Genomic DNA, 13,243 nt, shown 5'->3' with positions numbered 1-13,243 from the left:
GGAAGGAAGGGTGGATACTATCAGTGCAGTAGGTGTGTTAGTTAGAAAGCACCTCAGGGCTGTCCAGCTTTGGGGGGCTCTATTACATGGTGTTATGGTGAGTGCTTGCACAGTCAGAACAGCTGCATCAGCACTAATGCAACAAAAAGGCCCAGAATAGAACCTTTATATGTCATTTATCCTTTTCACCTAAGAAATTAATTTCAGAACAGAACGAAATAACTGGATGTAACTGAACAGACATCCAGCTTAATACTTGTGTTTGTAACATTTGATAACTTTTTTTTTTGGAGAACATGGTGTTGGATTCTCAGTTGACTCATTCATTGTGTAAGTATCCACTAGATTTCCAACCACTGAGATTTATTTCTTTTCATTAAAAGTCCACATTATTATTTATATCGTCAAGAACATAAGTAATGTTGGAAAAAAATAAGTATTAAAGTCTAAGAAAAAATATTCAAATCAATAATAACAGAAAAAAAGAAAAATATGTAGTACATATTAAAAATGAAAACAATTGTTATAAATATAATGGCCTTAAATGTTTGCTTTTATGTGACAGATGTTTTTAACAAAATGTCTGTGTTGGCAGTTTGAGCACACTTATGATTTTAATTTGTGTAATATTCCCTTTTAGTATTGATGTCTATTTACAACATCTGTGAAGGGTCTGTAACCTGAATGTGACAGGGAAAAACTAACAGACTGTTATTGGAATCTTTCCACTGGGCCCATGTAACAGACTATTAACAAAAATCTTAAATAGCTATTCTAATCATCAACAGCAATCTTACACAAATTATATCAGACCCAAAGGACCCGATTAACTTTAAAATGCCTTACAGACCTGAAACATAAATTTTGCTCCTCCTACCTTCCTCTGTAGAGTCAAAATCAGATCATATCACAGGCACTGGTTTTAGCTAGGCACACACAAAATCAGTATGCAGGGCAGGCTGCAGACACACAGGCAGGGTTCCACTTTCATGACAGGGAAAGCACATTTCTGAGTATTAAAATTAAATGTAATCCTCCTTTTTTTTTTTTTCCCTGTTGCTGTTCTATAAATCTCCAACTGGAATTCCCATTCTGTAACAACTCTTTCAAACAGCTGGAACTTGGACAACATCCTGGCATGGGGAGGCATTAATATGTCATTGAAGTGATACCACTGATAGAGGCAAATACAGGATTTCTGCTGGAGGAAAGCCAAGTCTTACCAGGATGGTTTCACATAATAGGAAAGTGTAAATGAGAGAACATGAGTTGGGGTTTTTTGCTATTAATTTCTTAATATTTGCACCAAAATTCGAAATGCTAACTGTTATTATTATGTCCCAGAGGTCTTTTCCACTGAGTTTTTACTTGTTCACGCCTTCTAAGTCAGGAGCCAAGATTCCCCCACCTTTTGCCACTTAGGCCCTCTCTTTCCCTCCCCTCCCACACATACCCTTTGTTTGACCCCATCTATACTACAATAACTATTTAATTAACAACAGTTGTTAAATTTGTTTATGGCCTGACCTTGTAAGTTTGGCTGGCCAGTTAAGATGGAGCCAAACTGTTTTATATCTCGGTTACAAAAAAAAGCCTAGGTAGAGACCTCAGCTAAAGAGCTTTTTTTAATAAAAACTGAAAACCGAAATGCAACGGAAAAAAAGGTCCTTCCATTTGTATCCCCTGTTGGCCTCATCCACTGTGGCTGTTCAAGCTGCATTATAACCAAGTCCTTGACAACAGAGCCTGACAGCCATCAACTGCTAAAGTTTTCTATTTCTCATGCAGCAGAGGAGAAGTAGGACAGTCCTTTGAAAGTTTTTTTTTATTTAAGGCAAAGCTTTTCATTTAAGGTAAAAAGATTTCTCCATCTCTAACCCTGTTTTGCTTGGCATTTGGAAGTTGGGTCTAGTTTCTGTCAAGACAGCCCTAGGTTCTCTGACAAATCTGGGTCTCTGCTGGGCACAGCTGCTTCTGTCTGACTTGCTGATATTGTCCCATGGGTAGGAAATTTCTGGTGTTCCCTGCAGTTACTCCTTCTTTCTCTCTCATTAGACATATTTCACTTTGTTTCTATCTTTTTTCCTCCTTTGCCAAAATCTTCCTTATTTCTTGTGGGTTTATTTACAATTGCTCTTTCCTTTTTCTGCTTTTTGTCTGTCAGAATTTCCACATTAAATCACTTTAGAGTTGAGCACCGAAGTCTTAGTTTAACAACAAGAAAAAGGTGTTAGCTTTGGTTTACCTCTCTACTCCTAAGTGTATTAAATGTGGAAATCCTGCAAGGCAGAGCTAAGATAGCCTCCCCAAGGACTGATAGTGTCCTAGATGTGTTCTGTATAATTCACAAATTCTATATTGCACAAATAAACCCAGCCGGTTTTTCCATATTTCTTAGGTTTTCTTCTCTTTTAGAAATATTCAGATAATAGTTTTAGCACTTTAGGATTTTTAATACCTCAGTGGAAATACCTCTCCCTGAGTCCAGGATGGTTCCCCAAACATTCTGCTGCTTAAGCAAAACTGACTTGTAAAATTTTATTTCAACTCTGTGAAGAAAAATGTGACTGCAGATGGGTCTAGAGCCAGACCATAGAAGGCTTACAGAGTATTTGCATGGTGGAAAAGAAAAGAAGCAAAGCCTGGCTGCAAGCGAAGGAACTCCCCCTTTTGCCCTCTGGAGGCAGGTTGGTTGTTGGTGAAAAGGAGAACTGCTCTTCCTTGTGCCAATGTCACTGCTCACAGAAGAGGACACAGGACTCCTGTGGGAGCTGTCTATGAAACAAAGCCAGCCCAGGTGATCAGAGATTTATTTCATGAATGCATACCTTGGCCAAACTGGCATTTAATTAAAAAAAAAAAGAAGCATGGGTGGACAAATAGAAAGGCCTTCCATACTGTGAATGTCAAGGTCTTAGAAAAATAGCTAAGTAGGTATTCTTACTCCTACACAGCTCAAGTCTTCTGTTGTGCAACTGAACTGGAAACAGATTTCCTGTAAAAACTCATTGACTTCCTAGTCACACTTGTGGTTGAGCTAGCACCATGGAACTGCCATCAGAGTATCTCCTCACGCTGATTTCAGCCCAAGAGGATGAGAAGGGGCAAATCTTCATTTTACAGTGTGTTCTTTGCTATGCAAATATGCAAGAATCAGTCAGATTTTTTGACTACAGGCTCTGCTGTTTTCTTTTTTTATTCAAACGGACTTATTCCAAATTCTGTTACTATTCCTTTAAACCAGCAGTTCTCCTGCTCTTTTTGTGTAATGAGCTGTACATGTTCCAAAACAGTTGAAGATTACTAAAATCATAAAGCAGTAGATCTCTGATCCACCTTAGTGTCAAGAAAAAATTAAAAACATATTTTGGAGAAAGATTAAGGAATCACATCAGCCACCAGTCTGGGTACTTTCAGAAGACACAGGTATATTAGAGAAGCTGAGTTCAACTGGTGATGCAGAGCATTTCTACAGAAGTTTGTGTTCATTAAGTTTTTGTTTTCTGTTCAGCTCTCTACCAATGTAAGTAGCAGAATCAGTTGCCTTACTTGAAATGAAATTTTGGACTGAACTCTTCTATATTTTTGAATTAAATTGTTCCAGATAGACACAACATTTGGACTTGTATTCAACAATTCAAAAGAAGTTTTAATGAAATTAAATGAAAATTTATTCTGTTTTTGCAGTATTTTTCTACAGTATCTAGAGCAATATTAAAGCACATAAATCACTATATCAAATACACGTGCCTCCTAATTGCTATTACTTTTAGCATAGTTTCCCATTATCCCCAGAATGGGGCAATCTGTCTGTCTTCCTCTCCTGTCCTCCATGGCCAGTTTCAACCAAATTAGAAAGAACAAGATTCAAATTGGAGTCTTACCGTAGATTTTTAACTTGACCAAACATTTCAAAAAACTGAAGAATAAACTCTCCTAAAGCAAAGTTTTTCTCAAAGGTCAGCGGAGACAGGTGAGTACCTTTGGATCTCTCTGAAGGCAGACTTTGTCTGCAAAAATTACATTCCCAGTCTCAGGAAGGCAGCAATGATCTATTGTTGCTTTGTAGGGCAGAAACAATGAAATAAGGCTGGTTCTCTGCCTTTCTTGAATTTAAGCTCAAGTTAGGTCCCTCAGGTAGGCAGGCTTGACCCCCTCTCAGGCATCTATGAAACAATGAAGTTTTTCTGGAGGACAGAGGTGCTCAGACGACTTGTCCTCACTGAGACAGAGACACGGTGAGCTCAGCTATGGCAGGGCCTGGGGGCCAGCAGCACGCCCCAGCTCTGAGTAAGCTGCAGCTTGTGATGAGTCTCAGCCGGCTCCAAAAGTGCAGAGGACCTGGGCAGGGGAGCTGGGGTTATGATGAGGGAGGCTGAAGAACAAAGACAGAATTCCATAAGGAACAATTTGTTCCTTTTAGAATTTGTTTGCATTCATTAGTTCTGCTGCGCACAAAACAACTTATTCAAGTGTGTCAGTTGCTTTTGTTTACTTTGTAAATGCCAAATGCATTCCAAATTCAACTGTTGGAGTAATGGGTAAGCCTGTCCTTACCGTACCAATTGCTTTTCCAGGACATCAAATGAAAATCCTCTGTTGTAGGAATATATCTTTTGTGGGTGGATTTGCTTTTTGATATTGCAGTCCAAATGCCTAACTCTTACAGGAACAACCATTGCACTAACTCTTGCTTACATTTTTAATCTTTCTTTGGCCCCTGGCCATATTCTAAATAAATGAAACATGCCTGTATTGTTCCATCCAGCAGACAGATGATAAAAGGTCTGTTTCAGACTATGGGCAAGTCAGTCTTCAGCCAGTCACTTCTAAAGATATGGAACAAGTACAGCAGTCTTTAAGTTTAATAGAACCCTTTCACATTTTAAATCAATTTACAATCTTTCTTTGTAATCAGTTTGGTTGCTTCCCAAATCCAGTACAGGGGATGTTTTATTGCCAATTCTTTATTTCTGGTATGATGTTCTTGATAAGGGTTATGTAAAAGACAACAATTCTTGATCTGTAGAGAATCTTTGAAACAGCATCGCACACAGGTCCTTTGTTTCAATAAAGCTATGGATGGTACATAAACCTCAACAAGTTGTTATTGTAATTATCTGCCTTGAAGGTCACAAAATACTATTAATGATGTTCCAAGTAACAAGGACCCTTTTCCTCCTTCAGTTTCCCTTGATAACATACTTGGCTGAAATCAAATTTTATACATATTAACAATATAATCTTTTTGCAGTGCTCACAAAATAAGACTTAATTGCATTAGTGAAGACGCAACACTTCATAAGCCAATACATAATTCAACTGAGAATACTGATTTTCAGTCTGAATTAAAAGTAACCTGAGAGTATAGCTAGTTTCAATATGATTAACACATGCAGCAAGCTAAGATTTCACCAATATCTAATTTCCAGTAAGGTTTCTTTTGCCCATGAATTCACGAGACTTTTAAAAGACAAATGAAAAACTGTTGTGAAGTGAAAAGTTTTATATGGTAAAGGAGCTGAAACCATTAACTCAGAAACAACTGAAAATTCCAAATTCTTAAGTATATCTTCACATTCCACAGAAAATACCCTTTTTTTTCCTGAAAATTTCTGCTGTCAGAAAAAAAAACATGGTCAAGGATCCCCACATGACTGGCTGTCCATTTGGAGCCATGGCAATCACTTTGCCTGGGCTGGTAGTTCTGGGTAAATGGACACGGTGCATGCCTCAGTATCTGCACACATCTGCAGTTGTTACACAGTCTATTTCACAGAGATGCAGAGCTACAGTAATATTTCTTCATGTGCAGTAAGTCTTACATTCCAGAAATGCCAAGCTCACAGTGCATGAACTGGCCATGCCAATGAAATCTTCACCCACAAGTCCTAGAAATAGGTGAGCCTTGCAAGATTTATTAGACTACTGACCTGTTGTGCCTGCTTGCAGTCATCCTATTTGGCAAAAATTCTCACTGGGCATGTTATGAGCCATAGTGAAGCATGGCTGTGTCTAAACTAGCAAATAAATCAACCCAGAGTGCCTTCCATGGGCCCAAGGGAAGAAGCATGATGCTGACACTGTACTCTTCCCCCAACACAGGGTGGCCCTGTGTGGTGGGTTGACCCTGAGTGCCAGATGTCCACTTTGTCACTTTCCTCATCAGCTGGACACGGGAAAGAAAATATAAGGAAAGGCTTTTGGATACAGATATGGGCTGGGAAAAATCACTCAACAATTACTGTCGTGGGCAAAACAGATTCAACTTGAAGAAATTAATTTATTGCGAATCTAAGCAGAGCAGGGCAATGAGAAATAAACCTAAATCTTAAAACACACTCCCCTCACTCTCACCTCTCTTCTTGCAGGCAGGGCTCAGCTTCACTCACAATTTCTCTACCCCTGCCCTGCCAGTGGCGCAGGGGGATGGAGAATGGGGGCTGCGGTCAGTTCATCACACATTGTCATCACACATCCTCAGCAGGATGACTCACTCTTCCCCTGCTCCAGCAGTGTCCCTCCCACAGGAAACAGTCCTTCACAAACTTCTCCTACATGAATCCTTCCCACAGGCTGCAGTTCTTCACAAATTGCTCCTGTGTGGTACTTTCCATGGGGTGCACTCCTTCAGGAACAGGCTGCTCCAGTGGGAGTCCCCACGGAGGCACAGGTCCTGCCAAGAGCCTGCTCTGGCACAAGCTTCCCATGGCGTGACAGCTTCCTTTGGGGCATCCACTTGCTCTGGGTGGGGTCTTTCACATGCTGCAGGTGGATCTCTGCTCCACTGTGCACATCCACAGGATGCAAGGGCAGAGCTGCCTCCCCATGGTCTGTACCAGGGGCTGCAGGGGAACCTCAGCACCTCCTTCTCCACTGACCTTTGTGTCTGCAGAACTGCTGCTCTCGTGTAGTCTCACTCTTCTTTCTGTCTGCAACAGTGCAGTTTTTTTACCCCTTCCTAACTCTGCTATCCCAGAGGCACTACCACTGTCACTGCTGGGTTCAGCCCTGGCCAGTGGAGCGTCTGTCCTGCAGCCAGCTGGCATTGGACCTCTCAGACATGGGGAAAACTTCTGGCAGATGCTCACAAAAGCGACCCCTGTAGCCCCTCCTACTACCAAAACCTTGCCATGCAAACACAACTCACACTGCTCACACTACTTATTGGGCAAAGTCTTGCTGTCCCCGGCATTGTGCTGGTGCAATGTCTGGGAAGTTCACTACACGGCACAGGATTAAGCCTGGAGTTGCTACCAATTAGACAGGTTTCAGGACAGTGTTTGAGGCCATGTTCTAACCCTCTTTATTTTACTTCTCCTGATACAGTTACAGTCACAGTTACAGTAAAGAAGTCACAACCAGGAATTATGCAAGAAGCAGGAGAAGACATCTGTGTTCTGTGGGAATTGGCCACTCCAACAGGGAAAGAACCAATAAGTTGTCTTAAATAAATTTCTTCATCTGTGAGAACAGTGTTTGTATTCTGTGTCAAATGAGGCTTCTTGGACTTAAAACTCAGGTGTCTCAAACTGCTATAGACCTGTTCCTTCTAAACCCACTCATACCTGTGCCTTACAGCTCACCCTGCTTTCACTTGCAGGCAAAGCTTGGTTCTCACACAACCACTACACAGCCCACACTTCTGGCCCCATGGAAGGATTTCTGTGCATGACCACAGATGGGCACAGACAGATAAACCCTTCTAATATATCTGGGGATTTAGAATAACGACAACAAAATAATGCTCCAAATTCCCTAATGATTTTGAGTTCTATAGGTGATTGAATTTTCCTCTGAACTATGGCAAAAGCTCAAGTTCTTGTTAGACATCACATAATCCATGCACATGTTAGCCATTTTACAAATGCTATTATTCAAAGCTGGGAAGCCTTCAGGAATATTCACACCTACATGTGTTGTGGTTTAACCCCAGCTGGCAGCTGAGCACCATTGCAGCTGCTCACTCACTCCCACCCTTCCTGGTGAGGGGGAGAATCAGAAAATCTTCAAAATCTTCAGCCCTCATGGGCTGAGGTAGGAACAGTATAACAATTCAAACAAAATAAAATATATTAATAATAAGAAAAATATTAATTATAATAATAACAATATTCATAATGAAAAGGACAGGGAGATAAATAAACCCCCCAAAAACAAGCAATGCTCAATAAATTTGCTCACCACACACTGACTGATGCCCAGCCGGTCCCCAAGCAGTGATCTGCTTCTTCTGGCCAACTTCTCAGCATTTAAATACTGGCCATGATGTTCTGTAGTATGGAATACTCCTTTGGCCAGTTTGGGTCAGCTGTCCTGACCATGTTTCCTCCCAGGTTCTTGTGCACCTGCTGGCTGGCAGAGCAAGGGAAACTGCAAAGCCCTTGATTCAGAGTAAGCACTACTTAGCAACAATGAAAACGTCAGTGTGTTGTCAACATTGAGATATATTCTCATACCAACTTCAAAACACATCACTGTACCAGCTACTCAGAAGAAAATTAACTCTATCCCAGCTGAAAGCATGACAACAAGAAGGAATAATTAAGAGAGAGAGAGAAATCTTGGCTATGATGCTGATACTCCACTACCTTATGGCATTTGAACATCAGAAGACTGACAACTAAGGCATTTAGAATTTGTGTTTCTTTATCTCACAATCCTCCTCTTCCCTAGGAAGGTCACTAATGTCATCTGAGATACCCTAAAGTATCTGACACATGTACATTACGACAAAATACCTATGGGAGACAGTGCCCTACTAGACCAGAAGTGGATGGCCAGGTGTTCCCACTCTACAACCAAACTGAGCCTAAAGTCAACAAACACCATGAATTTTAGGGAGCTGATGGGCTGTCCAGAGATGGGTATCTGTTTCAGGGGGAGCTGAATGTCACCTGAAAGATGTTTGTTCCCTTAGCCTGGGTGTGCACTCTCATAAAATATGAACTTGCATCAAACGTGTGTGAAGTCAGTGACCGCTTACTGAGGGAGGAATCAGACATGAATACAAATAAACAATATGCTCCCCTAAGCCTTACTTCCTTAGGAGACTGGGCAATAAACACCACTCAGAGTTTCCAGAATCATTTTACCATTACTGTTTGTTCCCTGTCTTACTCTATTGATGGTGGAGGACAGAGACCTTTTAGGGCAGCCCCAATAACAGAAATTCAGTGGGTCTGCTGCAAGACTAAGTCTGGGTTTGAAGTGCACAAATGACCATCATTGCTGACAGCTGTGCTTCCCAGATTGCCACACAGTATTTGCTAGGAAAGAAATTAAGTCTGCATGGAATTATCTCTTTGAAGACGGCATTAGAAACAGTTCTGTTCTTTGAGATTCCACCTGGTGAGTTTTCTGCAAGAGCATAAGTGTGTTGGTTTAGACTTGTATGTCTGAAATCAGAAGTTAACTATTTCAAGTTTCTTAATTAATCATAAGGGACCACTGTAATGGCATCTTAGTTGTTGCTGGATAAAAGAATTATAAATGTGTTCCTTTAATAATAGAATTGCTGTTAGTGTACAGCAGGGAGGGAAAAAATAGCAGAAATACATCCATTAATCACACCGTGGTTGTTCAGAGAGAATTCCTCAGAGAAAAGAAATAGGAACACCACAGAACAACAGCAATTATAGATGTTTAAAGATGCTTGAGGAGAAGAATAAGTGGCATTTTTTTGAATTACATGGATAGTATCCTAGGATTAATACTACTCTAGGATACTCTAGGGTAAGTAGTATTCTCACAAATGTCTGAAAAATTTAGACTTAAATGGTTGTGTAAATATACATTGATACATGTACAGTGTACGTATCCATGTACATAAACTGTGGTAGAAAGGTGTTGTTAACATTTTTTTTTATCCTACAGATATGACATTTTTAACCATTGATACTCTGGGAGGAAAATTGCCTCAAGACTGTCAAAGTACTTTTGGCTAATAATAATAACAACAACTATAGTAACAGCAAAAATAGCACTAATAATGCCATAACACAGCGCTTACAAGGTTCACTGTAACATTCAATCTCAAGTGTTAATTTCTTTCTTACTAACCTGGACATTTTGTTTCATAGCTTTTATTCATGCTTTGCTTTTCAAGTGAACATTTACTTTCTGAGAGTGTAATGTTCAGCCTAATGGGGCTGAGAAATTTGTTGAAATACACAGTAAAGGAAGGCAGGGTTAATATGGCTTTTTAATATGGCAGGGTTAATAATGCTTTTGATGCAACAACTTTTAATCTGAAAATATTAGTAAAGACTCATACTTTTGGCTTTAAAAAAAAAAAAACATATTTCAGGGGGTTTGTAGGCTTTTCTTATTTGGTTGGTTTTGGGGGTTTTTTTGGGTGTGTTTTTATTTATTTTTTGTTTTGTTTTGCTGTTGGTTGGTTGGTTTGGGATTTTTTTGTGTGTGTATTTTGGTTTTTTTTACCAGAGTCTGAGTCATAATGAGGATATTTTGCAGTAACTTACTGCTGTGGATAAATGTATCAAGCACATTAAACAAGTGTTGCTACTGTTCATTTCAAGCCAGCTCACAATCTGTATACTCATTCAACTTTTTTCTCTAAACAGTATACATCATTCTGAGCAGCTTCTATAAACAGACCGAGGTCTGCTTGCTATAGCAACACACCTCCAACAAGTGAATTTTCTGGCTGATTAAACAGAGGAACAATAACACTTTTTAGATCTAGCATACTTGTGTCAATAAATATCTGCTTGTGCTAACCCCACAGTAAGGTCCTCATCCACTCTCAGGGTGCAGTGGATGCACCAAAAACAGGGGGAAAGGGAGAATGATCATGACTGTATGTAAACAGGAGCCTCTCCCAGTACAGACAAAAAGAAGGAAAAAAACCCCAAACCCACCAAAAAGTAGTGGAGAAAACTCTTACATTTAATCTGAGGTATCTTCAATTTGAATATCTACTTCTAGATAGGTGGGCTAACTCTGACATAAACTTAGGGAGTAGTCCAGATGGATGCTACTCTGTTTCTCTCCATTTAGTAGAAAAAGACACTATATAATCAGATTGAAACTATGCATTTACAGCATAAAATTAGGCAATATGAATCTCACGGTTTCTGTGGCTGTGTCTATATTTTCCCTTCTAATTCTGCTTTCTTCCTTTTCACTCTCTTGCTGCTATTTGACCTGACATACTGGCAAACTCTTGGACTCAGTAGTATATTTCTGTAAAGGCCAAAACCTATAATTGTTACCTATAGATGCCCTAGGTGATACAACTTTGTTTAGTGCAAAGGACAAAGTAATTTCTGCTCAGAGCTGGTTAGAATATTTTTCACCATTGCTTGAGTGCTTTTAAAATGAATACTCTTATTTTCCCCAAAATTGACTATTTTCAATAATAAAAGCACTTGCTTAGACAAATGCTGTCATGAAAAACAATTTAAAATAATTATTTTTCAGCTTGACAGATTGACTTGAAATTTCATTTAGAAATTCAAATGATGTTTTAAAGGTTTGCAATGCCAGTATGTGTTCTTTCAGATCAATGCCATCTCTGTGTCTGGCCTCCGTATTTCAATTTCTTTCAATGCCACATATGCTTTGTTTTGAATAAAACCAAACAAAGCAATAATTTGGCCTGTGATTAACTTAGAACAGTATTTTAAATTAGATAACTTAAAATGGATCATAATTATCATGGTACATCAGCTAGTTGCATGTATCAGTTGGCCTTTTACCGGCATTGAATGCAACCCTTGCATCCCTACATGCAGGTGACCCTTAAGTGAGCAGAGCAAAGGATTTAAAGCCGTGCATGCAAATGCTTGAACCACTGAAGTGTAAAGTGGATAAACTTGGCCTATATTTGTTGAAACAGTGTAAAATGAAACATAATTATGTGGAAATAATCTTCTCTTTTAAACAACAACCTCTACTTTAAAATGAATGACACTTCTTTCTATACAGTCTTTTGTTTCTTGCTCTGAGCAAAATTTAAAATGGCCTTCACTTAAAACTAGTGTAGGGTAGAAGGAAGGAATAAATTCTGCAGCTGAAGGTGGACAAGAGGTAGCATTTCTTTGGCACCAAAAGTAAGTAATTTTTGTTTGGCAAAAAGGGATGCGTGCATTTGCACAGATATTTGCATTATAAGAAGCAGGCCTAGCAGAAATGAATGAACAGACAGCACGTAGGTGAAGTCTGAATGCAAATCAAATGGCTCTGAAATGTGGAAAACAATTGTCCTCAGACTGGGTTAGGGTTAGTCCCATATTGGATGCATTTAACTTTCTGGACTTAATGAGTCATATGGACCCAAATGAGAATGCCCATGTGCATGAAATTAAGATTTGAGTATATAAAAAGGATATCACTGCAGCAGCTCAGATCAGTCTAGTGTTTTAAACATCAGCATTTTCTTTCAGAGAGACACCATTACAGCTTAAAAGTGTTGGCAAGCCTGAAGGTATTTAATTCTTAAGCAAATAAGATTTTAGTATCATCAGCTCTTGACAGAAATTCCTAATTAGTTTATCTTTTGCTTATAATGATATAGTATATCCTCTGTTTATAAAGGGGAACAGTATATATCAAGTGTGGATGAGTAACAGCACAAAGTTTTAAATATTTAATACGTATAAATTACTGTATAATTTCTATTCCAAAACTGATGTCATTCTAGAGCCTTGTCCAGGCCTATTTGAGAATTTCCGTTTGGGGCTTTTCAAAGTATCTGAGAAAAACATTTCTATCTGAAAGTTCCTGGAAAAGGACATTATAGATCCCAGGGCCAATATACATCTAGAGATTGTGGGAGATGCTCATAAATCAAAAGAAATGAACAGCTGAAATGTCCATTCAGCTCAGCTGATGGTAGGAGTACTCAACACCTCTGAAAATTAGCTTGCTTACCAGGTGCCTAAATAAGGATGGATTGGTGCTTTGAAAAATGTGAGCTTAATGAGTCAGTTTTGTAAACATACAGCAACACTTGCTACAACACTACAGCCACGGAGGAAATAGGAGCTCTGGAACGACTGCAGCTTATGCTTCTAGACTTGATCCTGACACATGCTGCATCTGGAGGCTGGCAGACTTGGATTCCTGGCTTTTCCAGAGTTTTTAAGCTCAGTGGTGCACAACATGCTAAGAGCCGCCATTCTCAGGACTAGGAGCCAAATCTTATGGTGAACCCTTTTTTCCACATGGAAGGCTTTCCTTCTAGGAAGGTTTCAAACACAGCTATCAGCTCTGTTCT

This window comes from Melospiza melodia, chromosome 2 (genome assembly GCF_035770615.1).
Source record: "Melospiza melodia melodia isolate bMelMel2 chromosome 2, bMelMel2.pri, whole genome shotgun sequence".
Classification (NCBI taxonomy): Eukaryota; Metazoa; Chordata; class Aves; order Passeriformes; family Passerellidae; genus Melospiza; species Melospiza melodia.
This window is presented reverse-complemented; position numbering follows the sequence as displayed.